This window comes from Rhinoderma darwinii, chromosome 2 (genome assembly GCF_050947455.1).
Source record: "Rhinoderma darwinii isolate aRhiDar2 chromosome 2, aRhiDar2.hap1, whole genome shotgun sequence".
Lineage (NCBI taxonomy): Eukaryota > Metazoa > Chordata > Amphibia > Anura > Rhinodermatidae > Rhinoderma > Rhinoderma darwinii.
In genome coordinates, this window is record NC_134688.1 from 483531077 (window position 1) to 483543962 (window position 12886).

Sequence of the window (12886 nt, forward strand, 5' to 3'; positions counted from 1 at the left end):
AGTATACATATATATAGTCACCCTCTCAGTACAGTATACATATATATATAGTCACCCTCAGTACAGTATACATATATATAGTCACCCTCTCAGTACAGTATACATATATATAGTCACCCTCAGTACAGTATACATATATATAGTCACCCTCAGTACAGTATACATATATATAGTCACCCTCTCAGTACAGTATACATATATATACACACACATATAGTCACCCTCTCAGTACAGTATACATATATATATATAGTCACCCTCAGTACAGTATACATATATATATAGTCACCCTCTCAGTACAGTATACATATATAGTCACCCTCAGTACAGTATACATATATATAGTCACCCTCGCAGTACAGTATGTGCATATATATAGTCATCCTCTCAGTACAGTATATATAGAATGTGAGGTACATAAGATTAATTTATTATGTGGCAAAACGTTTTGGACGGGGCGCACATTTGGGGTGAGATGTCAGGACGGGGTGCACGGTTGGGGGGGCAGGACGGGGTGCACGGGTGTGAAGTCTCGTACACTGCCGGCTCTTCTTACCTTATAGGAATACTTCATCGTCCCGGCTCCGCTCTCACATGTAAACCACGTGTCCCGAGTTACTTCCGCTCCATGACGTCACTTCCGTCACCAGCTCCCTGCACTGGGCTCCGAGAACATGGCTGCCGCATGCTGGCGACAGAGAGTAGGCGGGGCTTCAGGGCGGAGTGTGTATATAAGCTGAGCTCCGCCAGTCAGGTCGGTTCCCGCCTTTCCTGTGGTAAGCGGCTTCTCCTCACAGCACCGCGGACATGATCGCCTGTATCAGAGGGGCGTTCATTTATATTGATATATCCACGGCATGGCCAATAACTGCTCGGCCACTGGGGTCCAAACACTGAGACCCCAACTGACCCCCAGAACGGTGGTCCGGAGTAGCTGCCGCCAGCAGGGCTGAATGTCGCGGCGGTCGAGTACAGTGCGATAGACATCGCCCCATTCACTGGCTGCCGTCTTGCGGGTGGGGTTCGGTCGGGGTCCCCTCATCCAGTGGATAGCTGATCATTTGTTATTACCGGATTAACCCCTTTAATATAAAATAACAAAAGCCGCCTCTCGGTTGTGTGTCGCGGTGGGCGGATCCTGTAGGTGAGCGATTCCATCGAATTTAAGGGCTGCCGATCCCCATTGGGGCGGATGGAGGCTTCTTATTGGAAAATGGTGGTGGTTGTTTATTTCCCCAATTATTTAATCCTCTAACCCCGTACCTGACTGTTGGCGATCACGTACACTTATAATGGCGGGAGACCGCTGCCTAGCAACAGCCCGGGAGACCGCTGCCTAGCAACAGCCCAGGAGACCGCTGCCTAGCAACAGCCCAGGAGACCGCTGCCTAGCAACAGCCCGGGAGACCGCTGCCTAGCAACAGCCCAGGAGACCGCTGCCTAGCAACAGCCCAGGAGACCGCTGCCTAGCAACAGCCCGGGAGACCGCTGCCTAGCAACAGCCCGGGAGACCGCTGCCTAGCAACAGCCCAGGAGACCGCTGCCTAGCAATAGCCCGGGAGACCGCACGATGACCACCCCGATGGCTTTGTCAAGTTGGAAGTCCTGGTGTTGCATCCATATCATGGACAGATACTTAGATAGTACTGCCTCCCTGTCTCCGTTTAAATGATATAGGTACAGATAGTACTGCATCCCTGTCTCCGTATAAATGATGTAGGTACAGATAGTACTGCCTCCCTGTCTCCGTATAAATGATGTAGGTACAGATAGTACTGCCTCCCTGTCTCCGTATAAATGATGTAGGTACAGATAGTACTGCCTCCCTGTCTCCTTGTAAATGATGGAGATACAGATAGTACTGCCTCCGTATAAATGATATAGGTACAGATAGTACTGCCTCCCTGTAAATCATGTAGGTACAGATATTACTGCCTCCCAGTCTGTCCCTGTAAATAATGTAGGTATTCTAGTAGTTTCTCTTTCTGTAAATAATAAAGGTACAATGATGTATTCATATAATACGGTCTCTCCCTATAAATATTGTAGAAACAGATAGTACTGCCTCCCTGTCTCCGTATAAATGATGTAGGTACAGATAGTACTGCCTCCCTGTCTCCGTATAAATGATGTAGGTACAGATAGTACTGCCTCCCTGTCTCCGTATAAATGATATAGGTACAGATAGTACTGCATCCCTGTCTCCGTATAAATGATGTAGGTACAGATAGTACTGCATCCCTGTCTCCGTATAAATGATGTCGATACAGATAGTACCGCCTCCCTGTCTCCGTATAAATGATGTAGATACAGATAGTACTGCCTCCCTGTCTCCGTATAAATGATGTAGATACAGATAGTACCGCCTCCCTGTCTCCGTATAAATGATGTAGATACAGATAGTACTGCCTCCTTGTCTCCGTATAAATGATGTAGGTACTGATAGTTCTGCCTCCCTATAAATTATATAGGTATATACTTTCTCCTTTTCTCTCCCAGTAAATGTTGCAAGTAGAGATAGTACTGCCTCCATGTCTCTCCCTGTAAATGATGTAGATACAGACTTGACTGTTTCCGTCTCCTGTAAATAATGAAGGTACAGCTAGTACTGCCTTCCTGTCTCTACCGGTAAATATTGTCGGTACAGATAGCAATGCCTCTCTTTAAGTTATGTCGATTCAGATAGTACTGCCTCCGTGTAAATGATATAGGCACAGATAGTATTGCCTCCCTGTAAATCATGTAGGTACAGATATTACTGCCTCCCAGTCTGTCCCTGTAAATAATGTAGGTATTATAGTAGTTTCTCTTTCTGTAAATAATAAAGGTACAATGATGTATTCATATAATACGGTCTCTCCCTATAAATATTGTAGAAACAGATAGTACTGCTTTCTTGTAAAATATGTAGGTAAAGTTAGTACTGCCTTCCTGTCAATGATGTAGACTCCCTCTAAATAATGAAGGTACAGATAGTACTGCCGCCGTCTCTTCCTGTAAATGATGTAGGTACAGATAGTACTGCCTCTGTGTCTCGCTAAGAGCCTGTTCACATCACCGTTGCCCTTCCGTTGAGGGGTTCCATCGGGTTAATGTCTAAACGGAAACCTAAGCTCCCATTTCCCTCACCATTGACATCATTGGTGACGGAGACATAGCTAATGGTTTCCGTCTGTCACCGTTGTGACAGGGTTACGTTGTTTTAGACTGAATCAATAGCGAAGTGAACGGAAAGCCCCGACAGAACCCCTCAGCGGAAAGCGACAGTGAGGTGAACGCAGCCTAAGAAATATATAGTCATCGATAATCCTTCCTTTCTGTCCCCCCCTATAAATGATGTAGGTACAGATAGTACTGCCTCCCCCTATAAATGATGTAGATAGTACTGCCTCCCTGTCTCCCCCTATAAATGATGTAGGTACAGATAGTACTGCCTACCTGTCTCTTCCTGTAAATGATGTAGGTACAGATAGTACTGCCTCCCTGTCTCTTCCTGTAAACTATGTAGGTACAGAGAGTACTGCCTCCCTGTCTCCCCCCCTATAAATGATGTAGGTACAGATAGTACTGCCTCCGTCTTTCTGTAAATGATGTAGGTACAGATAGTACTGCCTCCCCCCCCTATAAATGATGTAGGTACAGATAGTACTGCCTCCCTGTCTCTTCCTGTAAATGATGTAGGTACAGATAGTACTGCCTCTCTGTCTCTTCCTGTAAACGATGTAGGTACAGATAGTACTGCCTCCCCCCTATAAATGATGTAGGTAGATAGTACTACCTCCCCCCTATAAATGATGTAGGTAGATAGTACTACCTCCCCCCTATAAATGGTGTAGGTACAGATAGTACTGCCTCCCTGTCTCTTCCTGTAAACGATGTAGGTACAGATAGTATTGCCTCCCCCCTATAAATGATGTAGGTACAGATAGTACTACCTCCGTCTTTTCCTGTAAATGATGTAGGTACAGATAGTACTGCCGCCGTCTCTTCCTGTAAATGATGTAGGTACAGATAGTACTGCCTCCCTGTCTCTTCCTGTAAATGATGTAGGTACAGATAGTACTGCCTGTCTCTTCCTGTAAATGATGTAGGTACAGATAGTACTGCCTCCGTCTCTTCCTGTAAATGATGTAGGTACAGATAGTACTGCCTCCCTGTCTCCCCCCTATAAAGGATGTAGGTAGATAGTACTGCCTCCCCCCTATAAATGGTGTAGGTACAGATAGTACTGCCTCCCTGTCTCTTCCTGTAAACGATGTAGGTACAGATAGTACTGCCTCCCTGTCTCCCCCCCCTATAAATGATGTAGGTACAGATAGTACTGCCTCCCTGTCTCCCCCCCCTATAAATGATGTAGGTACAGATAGTACTGCCTCCCTGTCTCTTCCTGTAAATGATGTAGGTACAGATAGTACTGCCTCCCTGTCTCCCCCCTATAAATGATGTAGGTAGATAGTACTGCCTCCCCCCTATAAATGATGTAGGTACAGATAGTACTGCCTCCCTGTCTCCCCCCTATAAATGATGTAGGTACAGATAGTACTGCCTCCCTGTCTCTTCCTGTAAATGATGTAGGTACAGATAGTACTGCCTCCCTGTCCCCCCCCTATAAATGATGTAGGTACAGATAGTACCGCCTCCCTGTCTCTTCCTGTAAATGATGTAGGTACAGATAGTACTGCCTCTCTGTCTCTCTCTAAATAATGAAGGTACAGGTAGTACTGCCGCCGTCTCTGCCTGTAAATGATGTAGGTACAGACAGTTCCTGAACTTCCTACTGCAGCACATGATGGGTTAATATCCGTAGGACGAGTGTGGATTGAAGAGAGGAAAAATAGGCAGTAAATGAAATGATGAACCCATCAAGTCTCTTCAGAGTAACCCCCAGGACCAGACCTATTTCTTTCTCTTCTTGTTGAATAGGAAGTTCTTCATTTCATGATAAAGCGTAGACTTGGCGCTGTGTCTAGAGAATGTCCCTGTCCCTCCTGACTACACATGGCTGTGTACAGTCCCTGGCTGTCCCCTGGCATGTATATAGTTACCTGGCTTATGGTGTCTACACTTTGATACACATCAGCCGGGTAACTTCTATTCCTATGGTAAGTATTGCCACTTTGTTTTCACCTCCGTCTTGTGTGCCATGCTGTGGGACGAGCGACCGGGCGTCACACGCTGTATCGCAGCTTCCAGCAAGTTGCCACATTCAGGCTCCGCGCGGTGTCACACCAGAAGTGACGTCCATCGCCAGTACGTGTCGCAGCGGCACAGTGTCTCCCGGGCTCTGGTAAAGCCGTCTCTTTCGGTTTTGCATCACGGGATGTACGCTGCAACTACTTGTTTCTTTGAGGAACCCACATATTGATTTTAGTGATAATTTTACAGGGTGTACGTTGTAAGTGTCTCCCCCGCAGGGCAGGTGATGTAACTCTCACTATATAAGCCAGGGAGTGGATGAGGATGCTGCGCCCGCACTGCTGAAGCGAACTCGGGTTGCGGTTTGGTTCCCGCTTGGAATCTTTATTTCCTCCAGCTGAACCTCAGCAGTTCTGTTTTTGTTTTGTCCTCTCCTGGAACCATTCCTTCAGGGAAAAGAAAATTCGGATGATACAATGTGCGTCGTGGCACCAGCCTATGCCCAGTGATTGGGAATTACATATGAAAACTTGGAGAAACCCCCTCCTCAAACTGAGGCAAAATCATGTATTTTTTGGTTCAGAAGTCTTTGGCCGTAGACATTGTAAACCCGCGGCTCAGACTGAATCTTCTGTTTTACTGTCTGGCGGAGAAGTTTTGTCTGATGATTCAGATGACAGAACAGCGGCAGATTATAACGATAACATTCCCCCTCTGCTCAAGGCCGGTAACACACGGGTCAGACGGATGAAGATTATTCAGACTTTTCTATTATCTAAAGAAAGTGTTTCCCATTCATTCTGGGGAAAAACAGATAAGCAGCAGAATATAGAGGGACTCCGAATAGAAGTTGCTGTGAATCTACAACCGGACTCTTCCTCCAGGGAATCAACTCCAAAGGTCGTCTTACCCGCTGAAAAACTTTCTAAAAAAAGTTTTTCCCTCAGAAGAGTCAGCCCTGAGGTCAGACATGACAGAAGAGCAGAACCTCTCCTCATACAGATGTATTTCCTCTGCTGCCGCTGAAACTTCTAATAGCACGTATAAAAAAACTACCAAAATATCCAATTAACAGTCAATGTAAGAAAACCCACACGGTGCCATCCAGATTAAAGATGGAAAAAGACAAAAAGCAGCACTCACCGGGTTATGACAATATTACATTGAATCCCGATTTGATCAAATTCTAAAATGTATGATAACCATTTCCCCGGACAATACCAAACAAAGGTGAATTTAAAACCGCCAAAGTACCTGGCCAGGTAAGAACAGCAGAGCACAAGGACCTGATATAATCACGACTACAATATATGCACAGTAGTTTACCAGAAGGAATATATTTGAAAATAGTCCCCCATACGATGGATTATTTATCTGCAAGGTTTCCAGACCCGATAGGCAAATAAAAGAAAAAGGACTTTATAGAGAGTCTACTCTTCTATTTGAAGATCTTCCGGGGCCCCAGATGAAAATTCAGTCCAAAAGATCCTGGATAAGCCGAATCCTGAGTGTATTATTCACTACTACTTGGTCAAATGTGGAGCTTCTGTTTGACCAGAGAAACCCTTAAAGGGAAGGTGTCGCTAGAAAAAATGTATATTTTTTTTTTAGTTAGAACAATGTTTAATCACCTACACACTAATTGTTTAATTTTTTTATTTTTTTCACTTGTCAGGAAATATTGTAAATTAGATTCTAATTTATAATATTTCCCAGCACTGGTCACTAGATGGAGCAATTCCCAAAATTGCAGCATTGCATGTGGTAAAGCAACCACATTACTTTATGCTGCAAAATTTGAGAAAAATCCCTCGCTCTAGTGAGCTCTCAGCATCCCCCCCTCCTTTATCCTGGCTAGTGCCGGGAGAAACGAGGGGATTGAACGGTCAAACCTCCTACACTGTGTGTCGCCATTTTTTGAGCTAACACATAGTGTAGTAGGTTTACATACAGTAGTAAACACACAGTAAAACACGTACATACACAGACCTAACTTACCTGCTCCAGTCGCCGCCGCTCCCTCCGGTCCATCCGCTCCGTCTGCTACCTCTGCTCCAAGTGCACAAGTCCGGAAGCCGCGACCGGAAGTAGTAATCTTACTGTCCGGCCGCGACTTCCGGTCCACAGTAAAATGGCGCCGGACGTCGCACAGTTCTATTTGGACTGTGTGGGAGCGGCGCATGCGCCGTTCCCACACAGACGGCGTACAGCATAGTGGATGGAACGGGCCCCGTTCGCAGTCACTATGGGACTGTATGTGCCGTATTCCATGTCTGTATGTGTCGTTAATCGACACATACAGAGATGAAAAAAAAATGGCAGCCCCATAGGGAAGAAAAAGTGTAAAAATAGAAAAAAGTAACACACAAATAAATAAAAAAATGTTTAATAAAACACTAAAAGCAAATTGGTCTAAAAATTTTTTTTTTCGTGACACTGGTCCTTTAAAGGGAAGGTGTCACAAAAATTATTTTTTTAATATGTTTTTGCTTTTAGAGTGTCATTAAAATAAATTTTATTTATTTGTGTTGTACTTTTTACTTTTTTCTTTTACTTCTCTATGGGGGCTGCCATTTTTTTTTTCATCTTTGTATGTGTCGATTAACAACACATACAGAGATGGAATACGGCACATACATCCCCATAGTGAATGCGAACGGGAGCCGTTCCATTCACTATAGCGTGCGCCGCTCCCACACAGACCAAAAGGAAGGTCTTTGGTAGAGCGACATCCGGCGCCATTTTCATGTGGACCGGAAGCTGCTGCCGGACAGTAAGAGGACTACTTCCGGTCGCGGCTTCCGGCCATATGTTCAAGGCAGCGCAGACGCAAGGATTGGGAGCGGAGGCAGCAGCAGGTAAGTTATGTTTGTGTATGTGATGTGTGTATTATGTTCGTGTTATACTGTCTGATTACCACTGTATCGAATCCTCCTACACTGTGCATTCGCTCAGAAAATGGCGGCACACAGTGTAGGAGGTTTGAACATTCAACCCCCTCCTTTCTCCTGGCACTAGCCAGGATAAAGGAGGGGGATTGTGTGAGGACACTAGAGCGAGTGTGTCTACCCCAAATTTGCAGCATAAAGCAATGAGGTTGCTTTACCACATGCCAATGCGGCAATTTTGGGAATTGCTCCCTCTAGTGACCAGCACATGGAAATGTTTTATAAATTAGAATCTAATTTATAATAATTCCTGACTTGTGAAAAAATGAAAACAATGTGTAATCATTTATATACTAACTATTTAACTGGAAAAAAAAAAAAAATTTCTAGCGACACATTCCCTTTAATCCCGTCTTTCAGGTCGGAACAATAAGCTCTTCCCTGTTCAGTGTCGGTCAGCAGAAGACCAACGGTCACATTCAGGATCGGGGTTACCTAGCCAGGAAAGTTCTGGCGGTTCTGCCTAGGTCATGGCTTGTCTCGCCAAATGGAGTGTCTCCAAATATCTCCGAGACCTGTTAGTGCAGTACGCGAATACATATGGCAGATAAACAGCGTGGTGACGTCAATCACGCCCGTGATGAATTAAAATCAGTAGGCTGACGCGTTTCATCCCAGCTGGGACTTCCTCAGAGCCATTTTGGCAATTTGTATATAGTTCTCCATTTACAGGTGCAGTACTGTTCTTATATAGAACTTTTTATTCCAAAGAATAATCCAATTATGACATATAGTCCATACAAATTGATATGGTCCCAGAAGATCACATGAATTCCACAGTAATAAGAGCCCAGATGGGCAGATCGATCCTATCCAAGAAACCATACTTATTTAAAAGGAACAACTTTTTCTTTTTTTAATTTCTAATGGCACAGCCTTAGAAAATCTTAATTTTCCCAGAGTTTTTGCAACAAGGTTTTAAGAAAAATCTGATCCCTAACACCCTTAAAGTGTACATTACAGCTATCAACACCCAGCTAGAAGGGAAGTTCTCCAAAAGGGCCTTAATAAACTCCAGCCGTTCTCTCCTGCTCCCTCGTGGAATTTATCATTGGTTCTGAATTTCCTCTCCACTCCTCCGTCTCAACCAAAAGTGGACATAACATTTCTTGCCTACAGGACACGGTTTCTGATTTCTCGAGCTTCTTCAGGAAGAATTGGTGAACTTCGTTGCTGTCCTAAAGAGCCGTCTCTGTAAATCCTCCCAGACTCTGTCATTTTGAAAACCGTGCCAGGTTTTTACCTAAAGTCGCTTCTGTCAATGTCAATTCGGAAATTGTTTTGACAGATTTTTTCTACCTCCCATTCTGCGGAAAACAATATACTGCCTCATCCTCTGGACATCGAGAGCTATAAGTACCTTCCTGGATAGATCTTGTGATGTTATAAAATCGGAAGTTTTGGTTCTACAGTGTGCGGGCAGTAATATGGACAATAAAGCCACAAAACCTGCGCTATCCAGATGGATGAAAGAAACGTTTCCAATCTGTGACAGCACAAGGTGAAGATATAGATAGTACTACCTCCCTGTCTTTTCTTGTAAATTATGTAGGCATAGATAGTACTGCCTCCCTGTAAATTATGTAGATATAGATAGTATTACCTCCCTGCCAATGATGAAGATATACAGTAGATATAAAAAGTCTTCACACCCCTGTTAAAATTCCAGGTTTTTGGCATGTTACAAAATCAGTCCAAGATGAATCATTTTAGCACTTTTTCCACCTTTAATGTGACCCATAATCTGTACATTTGTATTGAGAAACAAACTGAAATCTTTTAGGGTGGAAAAATAAAAAATGATGTGGTTGCATAAATATGCACACCCTTAAACTAATACTAATCAGCATGGCACATTTTGACTTGGCAATTGTTGCCCACTCTTCCTTGCAAAAGCCTCCAAATCTGTCAGATAGCGGTGGCATCTCCTGTGTACGTCCTCTTCAGGTCACCCCACAGATTTTCAATGGGATTCAGGTCTGGTCTCTGGCTGATGGTCTTCTTTTGTTGCTCTGGATCGTTGTCGTGCTGAAAGGTGAAATTCCTCTTCATCTTTTAGCAGAGGCTGCAGGTTTTGTGCCAATATTGACTGATGTTTGGAACGGTTCAGACTTCCCTCCAACTTGACTAAAAGCCCCAGTTCCAGCTGCAGAAATACATCCCCCAAAGCATAACGCTGCCTCCACCGTGCTCCATGACGCTGCCTCCGCCGTGCTCCATGACGCTGCCCCCGCCGTGCTCCATGACGCTGCCCCCGCCGTGCTCCAAGACGCTGCCCCCGCCGTGCTCCATGACGCTGCCTCCGCTGTGCTTCACTGTGGGTATGGGGTTCTTTTGGTGATGTGAAGTGTTGGCTTTGGGACAAAAATATCTTTTGGAGTTATGGCCAAATAGTTCAACCTCGGTCTCATCAGAGATTTACACGTTTCCCCCATGCTTTTGTCAGACTTGATGTAGGTCTTTGTAAAATATGGCCGGGCTTGGTTATTTTTCTTTGTTAGAAAAGGCTTCCGTCTTGCCACCCTCCCCCACAGCCCAGACATATGAGGAATACGGGAGATTGTTGTCACATGCACTACACAACCAGAACCTGCCAGAAAGTCCTGCAGCTTAAAATGTTGCCGTTGGCCTCTCGGTAGCCTCCCGGACAATATTTTCTTCTTGTCTTTTCATCAAGTTTTGAGGGACGTTCCATTCTTGGTAATGTCACTGTTGTGCCAAATGTAGTCCACTTCTTGATGACGTCTTCACTGTGTTCCATGGTATATCTAATGCCTTGGAAATTCTTTGGTACCCTTCTCCTGACTGAGGCCTTTCAACAATCAGATCCCTTTGATGTGGTGTAAGCTCTTTATGGACCACGGCTTTTACTGTCACATGCAACAAAGAAAATATCAGGAAATCCTAATAGAAGAGCTCAACTTTATACTCAGAATCACTATAAATGATGGCAACTGAGTACTGACTACTATTTAACATGAGTTTAAATGTGATTGGCTAATTCTGAACACAACCACATCCCCAATTATAAGAGGGTGTTCACACTTATGTAACCACATTATTATAGTTTTGTTTTTTATTTTTCCCCTATAAATGATTTCAGTTTGTTTTTCAATGGAATTGTACAGATTATGGGTCACATTAAAGGTGGAAAAAGTTCTGAAATTACTCCTCTTGGACTGATTTTTTTTGACATGACAAAAACCCGGCATTGTAACAGGGGCGTGTAGACTTTATATATCCATGTAGATAGTACTACCTCCTTGTCTTTTCTTGTTAATTATTTAGACACAGATAGTACTGTCTCCCTGTCAATAATGTAGGCACATATAGTATTTATTAAAAGACCCCTCCTCAACTTCCATCATTTATTCCATGTGTGATTTCAACTCCCTCCACCACCTAACAGAGCTTGGGGTCACTCCTTATGAGTAAAAGTTAAGGGATATTTGGCATTTACCCTCCATGTGAGAAGGGTGTATTATTTCTTGCCACAAACTGTCCCCTTTAAAGGAAAGCAGTAAAGCCATAGGATCAGGTGTGAGCATAGACTTATTGCATTATGTGCACAGGACTACATGGAGTCCCAATAAGAATGTATGATCCCTCCGTGTGCAACATTGTGGGGATTACACTATACGGCCCCTGCTCATCACAGCTATAGGAGTTTGTTGGACATCCCATTCTAAAACCAGGACAATGAACAGGGAGTTGGTGCCTTTTGCGGCTATAACAGCCTCCACTCTTCTCGGAAGACTTTCCACAAGTTTTTGGGGTGTCTGTGGGAATTTGTGCACATTTGCATAAACTGGACCTCGGGCTGCGCTGCCCCATTAAGTGCAGATCTCACTTTATTTTATACTTATTTTCTGTAAAATCAAATTCTTTCTTGGTATAAATTTCTAATCTATTTCTTAAATATCTTCAACAGGTTCTGGTGACCGAGATTGGAAGAAGCTCCTCAGCAGAAGAAGCCGCCTGCTAGAGAAGGAGCAATATACTCCAGACATATTGCAGCATGCCCGCTGTGTCACAGAGATCTGTCTGAAGCCCCAGCTGTGTTTTTTTTTTTTAAAGAAAAACAACCTCAAATTGAAAGCACTGTAGCTGCAGGGATTGTGATATTCCCCTGCCTGTTAGCTGTGAATTTTATCAGTGCCAAGATTGTCACCTTTGTGACTTTGCTGGTGAACCATCTGTGCAAGTTGAGCGGATTTGATTTAAAGGACTGTCCAAAAATCCATGCTGAGATGAAAGAATCAGTCTTCCTTCTATCAGGAAAGTCTATGCCCCCAGTAAATTTATCATTGTAATGGAAATTGTTCAAGTCCATCCGGTCAAGGAACCAGGATGTTGACTAGGGGGAAGTCCAAGGCTCCACCTCTAGGGGCCTAGGGCCTTCAAAGTTGATGAAGCTTTGAAAAAAGTCTATGATGGCAGAAGTGGAAACATCCTGAGTATGGTCCATGTTTCTTATGGATGAGGTACACGTAAGCAGTGAGGTCTTCCTCCCAGATTATATGGCTATTGCCAAGATTGCCCAGGCATACTATTGTACCTGCTGAGGTCAGGTCAAATCTTCAAGTGGGCACTTTGAATTGCCTACTCTGCTTTGCAGGGCCAGTGGCGCAATAGATGACGCATCTGGCTACGAATAACACGATTGTGGGTTCGACTCCTACCTGGCTCGATAATGTTGCCTTATCCTATGGCTAAGCAGACTTTACACGGCTGTGTGCCTCGTAGGTGTTAGCATGGAAGACTTGCTGTGGTTCCATTGACTTCTGGTAATCTCCAAGGCT

At 44.2% G+C, this 12886-nt stretch overlaps 1 long non-coding RNA gene across 1 annotated transcript; it reads left to right on the forward strand.

The window, feature by feature from the left end:
• Positions 1–570: 570 nt before the first annotated feature.
• Positions 571–12182, forward strand: LOC142741690 (uncharacterized). The gene is made up of 2 exons (XR_012881242.1): positions 571–776; positions 12016–12182. It is a non-coding gene; the product is annotated as an uncharacterized LOC142741690 (long non-coding RNA).
• Positions 12183–12886: the final 704 nt, after the last annotated feature.